Source organism: Penaeus chinensis, chromosome 31, assembly GCF_019202785.1.
Source record: "Penaeus chinensis breed Huanghai No. 1 chromosome 31, ASM1920278v2, whole genome shotgun sequence".
Classification (NCBI taxonomy): Eukaryota; Metazoa; Arthropoda; class Malacostraca; order Decapoda; family Penaeidae; genus Penaeus; species Penaeus chinensis.
This window is the reverse complement of record NC_061849.1, coordinates 32,062,806-32,072,529: the sequence shown is the minus strand read 5'-3', so window position 1 is coordinate 32,072,529 and position 9,724 is coordinate 32,062,806.

Genomic DNA, 9,724 nt, shown 5'->3' with positions numbered 1-9,724 from the left:
AAAAATCCGCCACCGAGAAAAAGGAAGCGGAAGAATATTATAAGAAAAAAATATAAAGAAGAAAAAGTAAAGAAGAAACAAAAGAGAGAAAGAGTCAAGGGCAGTGTGAAGAAGAAGGACAGGGAGGAGGAGGAGAAGGAGGAGGAGGAGGGACAAGGGGGAGGTCGAAAATTAGCATGGCTTTGAAGTAGAACTGACACTTGCCACTTAACCCAAGACACTTGTATAAAGGGGGATCATGAGACTCGTGAGACTCAAAAAGGCTTGAAACACATCCAGTATGCAAGGCCTCAGTCGCTCAGTAGGACAAAGGAGGGAGGGGGAGGGGGAGGGGAATGAGGAGTCACATGATCTGGTCACAAGTTTGGTGAGTTTTCATTCCCTCACTCAGGTATAGGTAACTTTCTCTCTCTCCCTCTCTCTCTCCCTCTCCCTCTCCCTCCCTCTCCCTCTCCCTCTCCCCCCCCCTCCCCCCCTCTCTCTCTCTCTCTCTCTCTCTCTCTCTCTCTCTCTCTCTCTCTCTCTCTCTCTCTCTCTCTCTCTCTCTCTCTCTCTCTCTCTCTCTCTCTCTCTCTCTCCCTCTCCCTCTCCCTCTCCCTCTCCCTCTCCCTCTCCCTCTCCCTCTCCCTCTCCCTCTCCCTCCCTCCCCCTCCCCCTCTCTCTCAATGGCACTTTAACCTCCTCTCTTTTACTCTACCTCCACTTGCTCTCTCGGGGGGTCTGACATGTCTGCAAAACCACTGTACTGTGGTAAAGAAACTTATGGTCTAGCAAGTAACTTAATTGGAAAAGTCCACAGTGTTTGGGCCAAAGTTTGAGCTGAAAAGTTAGCGTAACCATGAAACTTTTATTTCCATTAAGTATTTTTTTTTACTGTCACACCACGCTGGTCAGTTTGCTCCCTCTCCTCTTTCGTCTCTCTCTAGTTTCTTTCCTTTGTTAACCTTTCTCTACCATCTTTTCTTTATCTCTCTACCCCCCCTCTCTTTTTTTCTCTTTCTCTCTTTCTCTCTTTTCTCTCTCTCTCTCTCTCGCTCTCTCTCTCTCTCTCTCTCTCTCTCTCTCTCTCTCTCTCTCTCTCTCTCTCTCTCTCTATATATATATATATATATATATATATATATATATATATATATCCCGCTCCTTCACTCGCTTCCTATCTGGGTCTGCCCAAATATATCACACATGCGTAAAATAATTTTCCGTTTCCGGGAATTTCAACAACACTAACGCAAACACGCGAACATAAAATAAGGAAAAACACATGAAAAGAGCAAACGGCAAAATGACCAACCACAACAAAAACCATTCCAGATCACCCGACATCACCACCACCATTACCACCACCATCACCACCACCATCACCACCACCACCACCCACCATCACCCCCCCCACCCCTCACACTCATCCCCCCTACCCCCACCTGGCTGCATTCGCCCCGCCCCTTCCTACCTGTGACCGCCCCTTGACGCTACTCCCTTTTCAATCAGCCACTCAGCCGGGACACGATCCCCCCCGGAAGCTTAGTACATAAATTAGACCTTTGTGCTGAGATTACAAAGAAGGGAGATGAGGGGGGGGGGGATGGGCGGGATAGGTGTCAATCGCGTAACACGTACGAAGTTTTCATGAATTTCCTGCATTCCATTAAGTTTATCCAATTAGCCATTTCCTGAAAGGCAGGGAGGCGATTCCGCTACGCACGCATTCACACGCACGAGCATACACATACATACATACATACACACACACACACACACATACATACAAAAAAAAAGAAAAAAAAGAAAAACAAAAAAAAACGCACCTAGATGGAACACACACGTAACTAAGTAACACTATTTCCCAATACAATTCCGAATGCAGCAGCCCTGTCACCCCCCCACCCCTTCCCTCCCTACCCCTCGCCCCCGTCACCTTCGTCCTTAACTGTCATTGGGCCCCTGAGTGTGCATAAAAGGCGCGGGCAGTTGGGAGGGCCTCCGAGCAAGCACAGTCGGCGGCAGCTTCTACGCCCTCTGATAACAGCAGCCGTTTATAATAAAATAATAATAATAAATGATAAATAAAAACTGATCCTCCACATCAACTACAAATTATTATGAGAAGGAGGAGTGAAGAAGAAGGAAAAAGGGAAGAAACAGGTGAAGGAACAAGAGAGAGAAGATAAAAATATACAAAGCACGCGCAACCGATGCCGTTAAATCTGCAACAGCTAATGAATAAAATCCCTCCTGCCCGCCGCGCATTCCACCTCCTCCCTCCCCCCGTTCCTCATCCTCTGCCCTTCCTCCTACCTCCTCCCTTTTCCTCCTCCTCCTCCTTCCCATTCCTCCTCCCCCTCCCCACTTCTCCTCCTTCCCACTCTTTCTCCGTCCTTCCCACCACCTGGCGCAGCGACTGACAACTCCCTCCCCTCCCCCCCCCCTCCCTCTACTCCACACAACCGCCTACGCCCTCCCCCCCTCCAAGCGGCCCATCGACCCCCTCCCCCCATGTGGCTGCGGCTGTTCCGAGAATCCAGAGTGTGCCAACATGACCCTACACGAATCGCACTCTTTGAAATAAATGCATCGCGTAGTTATGCGCCAAATACAACAAATAAAAGCAAATTAATAATAAATTCATTTGGTCTTAGAGGCACCGGTCTGTACATTAAATTTCCATCAGGCATCCGGCTAATTTGTAAGGTTTCCTGGCAATAAAACGCCTACACTGACGATGACGAAGTAATGAGTACATGACACGCACATCAATGTTTACTGTAAAACAAACAAGAAAATAAAAATAATGAAGAACAAAATACGAAAAAATACAGCGAATAAAGAAGTAATATTACTTCTCCCCTACAAAAAATAATAACAAATAAAAGATAAACTAACATTTAATAATATTTTTTAAAAATATATTACACCATCTCAGTGTGCAGAGCGACCTTTGACTCACCACCACTTCGACCCTCACCATCATCTACCTCACCAACAACACAATTAACCTACATCACCCACAGCATCATAACTTCACCATTTACACCACTATCTAACAGCATCAACATCATCACCACCACCATCATTGTCATCATCATCATATCCAATATCTGTTCTCATCTCACTCTCTCATCATGTATAGTCCAGCTAACTGCAAGCATATTGTTTTTGTTGTTGTTATACTTTGTTGTTGTTGTTGTTCTCGTTTTCTTTCATTGTGTCAGTCGCAGCCCAGTCTCAGTCGAAATCTTTCTTCCTCTCAACCCTGTCCCTCATTTCCGTCTGCATTCCCCCATAACTCCTATCCATTTTACGTACCTGTGTCTTCCTTCCTTTCCTTTCTGTTTCTTCTATCTGTGCGTTTCTCTCCTTTCCTTTTGTTTATTAAACCAGTGTCTTCCTTTCATCTCTTATCTAATCTATCTGCGACTTCCTTCCATCTCCTGTCTTTTCTATCCACCCGCCTATCCCCTCTTTCGCTCTATCTATTCCCCAGCTTTCATACCAACACGTCTGTCCAAGTTAAACGAAATCCGACCTTAAAAGCTCACGTGCCCATGAAGAGGTGAATAATCACCCACGTGTACGAATCATAATTACAAACAAATGTTGTAATTAACACTGGCGCAATAATCATTTCACGGAAACGCAATTCTAACTTTGCCGCCAAATAAAATAATAATATTGCAGCCATCCGCAATGCCGCCAATTATGCTCTTGTGCAACATGTTTGAACGATGATAATCTATATGCAATATCTCCATCCTCCCCCCCCCTCGACCCCCTTCGACCACTGCAATGCAAATAGCTCTTTCATTTTAACGTTCTCGCTCTCTTGCTCCCGTCCTCCCTCTCGCTGGCTTGTTCCCTCTTTCTCTCTCCTTCTCCCTCTCTTTCTCAATATCTTTTTCCTTTAACCCCTTTCTCTCTCTCTCCCTTCCTTTCGCTCTCTCTCTCTCCCTCCCTCTCCTTAGTTTCTCTCTTTCCTTGTACCCTCCCGATCTCTCTCTCTCTCCTCTGTTTTCCTTCTCCCCCTCCCCCCCTCTCTCTCCCTCTCTTCCTCCTCCTATTTCTCCCTCTCTTCATCTTTCTTATTCACCACCTCACCCTCTTACTTCCTCTATCTCTTCTTCTACTTCTTTTTGCCCTCTCCTCTACCCTCTACCCTCTACCCTACCCCCTCTCCCTTCTTCTCCCCATCTCCTCCACCTCCCTACCCATCTTCCTCTACTGACCACAACGGAAAACAAAATAAAAAGAAGAAGAAAAAGACGACGACGATAAAAAAAAAAAAAAAAAAAAGACATAAAACAAACAAACAAATATATATACATACATACATAATTTTTTTTTTTTTTCGAATGACAATACCTAACAGCGAGAATAATAAGTAGATGACGCATAATGAGGGCAGTCCGACTCGCAGCTTGACTACCTCACAATTGGTCTTCATCAATTCCCTTGATTATTTCTTAACCATCTGTCTCCTCTAACTACGTTTATTGCGGGGGAGGGTGTGGGAGGTGGCTATTAAGATCAAGTGAGAGAGAGAGAGAGAGAGAGAGAGAGAGAGAGAGAGAGAGAGAGAGAGAGAGAGAGAGAGAGAGAGAGAGAGAGAGAGAGAGAGACACAGAGAGGGAGGGGGGCTGAGGATGAGTGACTGTGTGTGTGAGGGGGTGCGTGCGTATGCGTGCGTATACATGTGCATGTGCGTCTGCATGTGCATGTGCGTGTGTGCGCATGCCTACATGCGTGCCAGCGAGTGTGCGTGCAATCGCATAACAGCCCATAAGCGTGTGAGAAAGTGATTGGCCGAAAGCGCGCCCTCCGATGCGCGCGCACGAGCTCGGCCGCTGAATGGGAGACATGCCCAGCAGCCATTCACCTCACCGACTCACTCATTCACTCACCGGATCAGCTCCCGATCCGCCGGCACAACTCGATCCCCCCTCGAGCTGCTCCATGTGCCGTAAAACGATTATGTTTCGTAAATTGCAATAATTGTCCAATTAAGTGATTATAGGTTCCATCACCCTAATGGGGCTGGCGATATCTCCATTGTCTAGGACACTGATTTAGACATCAAGAGAAAATTGCGCATATTATGAATAATTAAACAAATCATCCGCATTAATATTTACACACCCTCATTAATCATCGTGACAAACCACACGGCCACCCGGCGAATCAACGACAGCAAAGACCAACAACAATATCCTATTCCCCGACAGTTGCAATAACGCTTAACAATTACAAACGAATGAATCAAATCAATTCACAAACCCCTTACATAATCGCACTCCGTCCACATCCCACTTCCTCTCTTCCACTTCTCGATCTGGAATGCGAGGGAACGAGGGAAGGGGAATGGGGCGCCGAGTCCGCTGCGAGGCCGACCGAGCGAATGGGCGGCCAATGGATGGGTTAATCAGCAAATGACAGTGTGTGAAAGTGTTGACTGAGTGAGGAAGAGGGAGGGTGAGAGGGAGAGGGAGAGGGAGAGGGAGAGGGAGAGGGAGAGGGAGAGGGAGGGAGGGAGGGAGGGGGAGAGAGAGAGAGAGAGAGAGAGAGAGAGAGAGAGAGAGAGAGAGAGAGAGAGAGAGAGAGAGAGAGAGAGAGAGAGAGAGAGACAGAGAGAGAGAGAGAGAGAGAGAGAGAGAGAGAGAGAGAGAGAGAGAGAGAGAGAGAGAGAGAGAGAGAGAGAGAGAGAGAGAGGGAGAGAGAGAGAGAGAGTGAGGAAAGGAGGAAGGGAGGAAGAGAAGAGGGAGATGGGGAGGGGAAGCGAGAGGGAGAGGGAAGGGTGGAATAGAGGGAAAGAGGACGGGAGAGAATGAGGGAGGAGAGAGAGGAGGGAGAGTAAGATAATACGTTTGAAAGTGAGGAAGACAGTGTTAGTGTGAGTAAAAATATATGAATACCTATATGTATAAGGAAACTAGAATATCGCCGGTGCTAAATAATAACCAAACCACATAGAACAAGCAACCTCCACCTCAAAACACTCCAAAGATTCATTAGCATCTGACACGAAAAGCCCCCCCCCCCACCCATTGAACGAGAAAGTGCCAAGACGCGAATGCCTGTCTTAAGTGGATAACTGCCACATTGTTAGGCTACTCCGCGAGGCAAAGACTGCGGAAAACTGTTAGAGAAACACGATAGATACGCCGACATGCCCCCCCCCCCCTCATCCACAGGCCCCCCCCCCCCCTGTCGTCCCTTCCCTTAAGCTTTTCGGCACTCACTAAAATCGCTGATGTTTATTCACTCTTTCCCTTGTTATCCAGGCTTTCTTCTCTTTTCCTCTTTGTTTTCTTCTTCCGTCCTTTAATCTAATTTTTGAAATTCCCGACATCGGCACTACCCCCCCCCCCCCTCTCCCACGAAGCACAAACTAAGTGAAAAATCCTCTCGTGATGGGAGAGACACCAGATAAACATTTGCTGAACGCGGCAAAAGCATCTTCTCTTCTTTTCTTTTCCTTTCCCGTCCCCTTCATCCCTCCCTTCACTTCCTCTCCCGCTCCCTTCCCTCCTCCCTTCACTTCCTCTCACACTCCCTTCCCTCCTCCCTTCACTTCCTCTCCCGCTCCCTTCCCTCCTCCATTCACTTCCTCTCCCGCTCCCTTCCCTCCTCCATTCACTTCCTCTCCCGCTCCCTTCCCTCCTCCATTCACTTCCTCTCCCGCTCCCTTCCTCCGTCTCTTTTCTCCCTCCTCCCTTAATTTAAATAGAAAATTCCAAGCGAGACAAATAGACCCATAGACCTAAGTATTTCCTGTCTGCTTGAGGGGAAGGGAGGGGAGGTGAGCAGAGGGGGTGGGGGTACCTCGTGGCACTCACCCCCCCCCCTCCGTCAATCCACACCATTACCCAAACAGAAAGTGGAAAATGAAGAAAAAATTGCCCCCGTAAGTATAAACAGTAATTTCCCTTCTTTAAAACCCAAGACGCCAGAATGACTCCACTCGCTCCCCCGACCCTAAAAATTCCCCTCGGTGTCAACAAACCGAAGTTAATTCCCCTAAAACAGAAAGGGAAAAAAGAAAAGAAAAAGAAATAACCGCCTTAGCCATGGCCGGTGGTCGTTCGACAACGCTCCACAGGTATAAAAGACGACCTGTTAATTAAACTTTTAACCCTTGCTTTGGCTTACCTCCTTGAGAGAGAGAGAGAGAGAGAGAGAGAGAGAGAGAGAGAGAGAGAGAGAGAGAGAGAGAGAGAGAGAGAGAGAGAGAGAGAGAGAAAGAGAGAGATGGAGATGGAGATGGAGATGGAGATGGAGATGGAGATGGAGATGGAGATGGAGATGGAGATGGAGATGGAGATGGAGATGGAGATGGAGATGATATGGAGATGGAGATGGAGATGGAGATGGAGATGGAGATGGAGATAGAGATAGATAGATAGAGAGAGAGAGAGAGAGTGGGGGGGGGGGGACGTATGTTTGTTTACTTTCATTTATTCGTTTATTCTGCAAATATCCATGGTAATTGAATTAGTTTATTCGCTTTGTCTGTAAATACGCACAGTAGTTACTTTCGTTTATTCGCTTATTTTGTAACTGTTATGAATTCTTTTACTTAACTTACCCTCTTTGCCTGGCTGTACGTAGGTTTGTATGCCCGCTCCCCCCCCCCCCCCACCCTCTCTCTCTCTCTCTCTCTCTCTCTGCTTAAGAGTTTCATCTTGATCTATTTTATTTGAAATGTTTATGCATGCATGCATGTATGTATGTATGTATGAATGCATATGTATGTATATGTATATGTGTGTGTGTGTGAGTGTGTGTGTGTGTGTGTGTGTGTGTGTGTGTGTGTGTGTGTGTGTGTGTGTGTGTGTGTGTGTGTGTGTGTGTGTGTGTGTGTGTGCGCGTCCGTGCGTGTACACACACACAAACACACACACACACACACACACACACATAAGCATTTCGAATAAAACGGATCAAGATGCAACCCTTAAGCAACCTCTGCGCCGCACTAATCACTATTCCAATCCTCCTCTTCCTCATCCACGCCTTCGCATCCTTTCTCCGTATTATTTTTTCTTTTTTAGGGAAGGACGTGTTTGTCGTGACCTATGTTCATTATGTTTCTTTTCTTGAGTTATTATTATCATATTAATCAATAACAATAATCATTACTAATACTAATAACAACAATATTAACAATAATAATAATAACAATTACAAAAATAATTTTTAAAAAGTACTACTGCTACTAATTTTACTACTACTACTACTACTAATTTTACTACTACTACTACCCATAATAATAATAATAATAATAATAATAATAATAATAATAATAATAATAATAAAATGAATATTATGGTAGTATGATACAAACTAACATTCTCGATTTAATCCCCCCCCCCATTACCATCATCCCCCCCACTCATAAAAACATCCCCCCCACTCTCTCCCTTCCTTCCCCTCCCTCGACAAGGCCTACACCCTACTACCCCCCCCCCCCCTCTTCCTACTTCCCTGGATCAGGGTACAGTAACTACCCCCCTCTTCCCCCACTCTCGCTCTCCACCCTCCTCCCCTTCCCCCACATTCCCTCTACACCCACTCCCCACTCTCTATACACCCCTCCTCCCTCCCAAACACTCCCTCTCTAGCATCCTCCCCCACTCCCTCCCACTCCCCCTTCCTTCCTCCCTCACTCCCTCCCACTCCCTCTCCAACTTCCTCCCTCACTCCCTCCCACTCCTTCTCCCTCTCCAACTTCCTCCCTCACTCTCTCCCACTCCCTCTCCCCCTTCCTCCCTCACTCCCTCCCACTCCCCCAACAACACGCAGCCGCTCCTCGCCACTTATAAAATGAATGGCTCAATTTCCGGACGAGATGCGATTGATGGTCACGCATGGTGGCGGCGGCAGCGGTGGTGGCAGCGACGTGGGTGATGGCAGCATTGTTGGCAGTGATAGAGGTGTTGGGAACCAGAGAAATGGCACTGGGCTAAGAGAGCGGTGGTGGCAGCGACGTGGGTGGGTGGCAGTGGTGTTAAGAAGCAGAGAGAAAATGGTATGGTTTCGAGGGACAGGTGGTGGCAGCACTGTTGGCAAGAGAGAGACAGAGAAGCTCAAAAGAAAGAAATGTAGATACAGGGTTAACAGTAGCAGCAGCATGAAAAAATAATAATATTAATAATAAATAAATAAATAAACAAATAAATTCAAAAAAATATATATTAATAAAAAGCGTGGTAGTAAAGATAGATCTACAGTGACTTAATGCAGCAGTAAATCTATTGTTGAGTGGAAATGGTATTGCTTCATAATATGGCGTTCCTTGTGCATATCTAGCAATGTTATTAGTTAAATAAGTAATAGCGTTAATGACGGATGTGATACGACAATGCAATGGTGTTAATAGATACGGTGGCAAATCAGTGTTAAAGTGAAAATGATGGTGTCGGTGTTCTAGTGAGTGATGGTGTCTGCGTTAAAGTTAGAGTGATGGTATCAGTGTCATAGTGAGAGTGTGGTGTCAGTGTCATAGCGAGAGTGAGAGCGCCAGTGTCATAGTGAGTGATGGTGTCATTATAAGTGTGATGGCGTTAGTGCCATGAGAGTGATGGCGTCAGTGTTCTAGTGAGAGTGATGGCATCAATGTCATAGTGAGAGTGATGACATCAATGTCATAGTGAGAGTGATGGTGCCAGTGTCCAAGTGAGAGTGATGGTGACAATGTCAAAGTGAGAGTGATGGTGCCAGTCATAACGAG